We start from the raw sequence: 2,487 nt of genomic DNA, 5'->3' as shown, positions 1-2,487 counted from the left end.
AACTGCCACATGCACGAACTATCCATCACTATCAACTTCTCGCACGGAAATTGCAAATTTCTTCACAACAAATTCGTTGCCAAAATTGTTGAAACACTCAATATCAATGACAGCTGCCATATTGTAAAAGTAACTGTCAATGTCGCTCGATCCTCTAGCAATCAAGTACGACTGAATAGCTTGGGTGGATGGTGTGGACATCTCCAAAATGTTGGAGGGAGTGGGGTCACCAATCAGCTAACGTTTTCATAAGGTTAGTTTAAAAAATACCTATCCGACTGTATGGCCTCTCAATGCTGCGGAAGCCGAAACCGTTGAAAATTTTACAAATTTTTTTTCCGTTGAATTTCTCAGTAAACACGTTTTCATGCAATTGAACCTCGCCCGCCCAGTCACGTATTCTTAATATTGATACAATATTCATTAAGATGGACTGATGCTGACATTTCTATATATTCCAAGTTCTCCAGCTGCATGATGAAAGAAATATGTAATTTATTTATAGCGTATTTAGAGCTTACAAGGAATATCCTTCCCCGTCTAGAGCTCATTTTGATTCCGTGACGTAAGTGTTAAAGTTCTCCGCCTTTGTGATGTCTGTTGATGCTGACCAACCAACATGCAATTGAATTTCAACTTGTGAAGTGATCACAATTCGTCAATTTATTCAAAAGTTGGAAACTTCGGAGAGGATGAAACGAAATTTGCAATGGGATGCAATTGAGCCGAACAGCTCGTCAGATTGAGAGTCAGAAATTGGAAGCTTTACTGACAGTGATTATGATGATGATGGTGCTTCGGATGATCCTACGTCATTAGATCCCGACACCATCTCACCTGATGTCAGTGAAAACGTGAATGATTCGCCAGAGAGTCCACCACCTGTGGAGAAGGGCTTGGGTGGTCCTCTATACTCATCAGTAGGCTCAATGGACATTGATCGACCTATCACCCCTTTCGAAAGTCCAGCAATATCCATCATCCCAGAGGTAATGACAACACCTGTGAATGCTTAGATTGCATTACATGATTCAGCGGAGGCTATAGAGGCATTCGTTAGAGTGGAAGAAGCTGTATGTTCACCAGCTGATGATGATGATTCGGATGATAATATTGAACCTGTCCGAATGTTCGTGCCCGACGAATGGGAAGGTGTGATGTCCGAAAGTGCTATGAAGAAGAAGCTGAGAGAAATCATCAATCGTCATTATAAAGTTGGTGGAGCTTTTGTCACAATGGGAGATGTTCGAGCCAAGCTGATCTTCTGTCCTCATGGAAATATTTTCTTCCGACCAATGGGATAATATAAACATTCCAAGCGGTTGTCAACCAATATTAAAGTCTATCCAGAGGTAAATTAATAACGAAATTCTACCAACTTATCTATTGGCGAACTCAATTATTAATTTCTTCAATTTTTCGTCTGTTTCAGTTGTTATTTCCGAGGGAAAATTATTTCAAAGAAGTGCCTTTTACCATCTGACAATTAAACTACGAAATATGTTATCACTTGTACTCCATTATTTTTTATTCTTTTAATTTATAATATTAAAATTGTCAATTCAAAGAATTGGAAAATACTATGTAATCATCTATGCTTTGAAAACTCTTTAATATTATTGCGTAAAAATATCTATACATTGTGACCTTGGCCGGTGAATTAAAACACATTAATTCTCATAGAAGGCACGATAGGTCCAGGAAAATTAAACTTGGGGCCAAATGCAATCACTTAAATAATTTACGGGGGACCTGAAATAATAAGGGGGAGGGGGGTTCTAAATAATTACTCGGTGCGATTTAGGTAGATTTATTTGTGTGTATATTCCGATCTCTGGCACACAAATATTAAAACAAAAAAGAATCCAGGCCTTTTGACTGCTAACTAATTAATTCGAGGGTGGGGGGTAAGGCCAACTCACTTGCGACTACGCGAAACAATATAACAAAAAAGGGGGCGACTCTACCTTTGAAAAAAAAAGGGGGAAGTGAGGGGGGCTAACTGTAAAAGTGATAATGAATAGGGGACTTGAATTACAAAGAAAATACATTTACTGGAGGCTCACCGTTGGAATTAACACGAGGCAGGGAAATTCGTTTGGGCAGGGACTAAAAATCGGCCGCTCACGGGGAATAGCGTCCTCAACAATCCTCTCGGTTTTCTTTGGGGTTTCTCCTCTTTCCTTCCTTCTCCTGACTCTGTCCCTGGGTCCTGGGCACAATTTTTCAACAACGATCTCGTTCCAAAATTTCTCTCCACACTACCGCTCTTCACAACGGTCCTCACAATAGTTCTTTCACTCCTTTCGTAATAGTTCCTTCTCACCGTATCCTCCAGAACAAGTTCTCTCACACATTATTTCTCAAAATAGTTCCTCCAATAATTCCTTTTACACACTAATTCCTTTCCTCACACTTTGTCACAATTTGTCAGAGTCTCTCCACAGGGTCTCTTCGGGGTAACTCTCTTACTTTACGAAGCAGTGA

This window comes from Fopius arisanus, unplaced genomic scaffold, assembly GCF_000806365.1.
Source record: "Fopius arisanus strain USDA-PBARC FA_bdor unplaced genomic scaffold, ASM80636v1 scaffold00205, whole genome shotgun sequence".
NCBI classification, from domain to species: Eukaryota; Metazoa; Arthropoda; class Insecta; order Hymenoptera; family Braconidae; genus Fopius; species Fopius arisanus.
The sequence above is the reverse complement of the archived record's forward strand: the minus strand, read 5'-3'. Positions refer to the sequence as shown.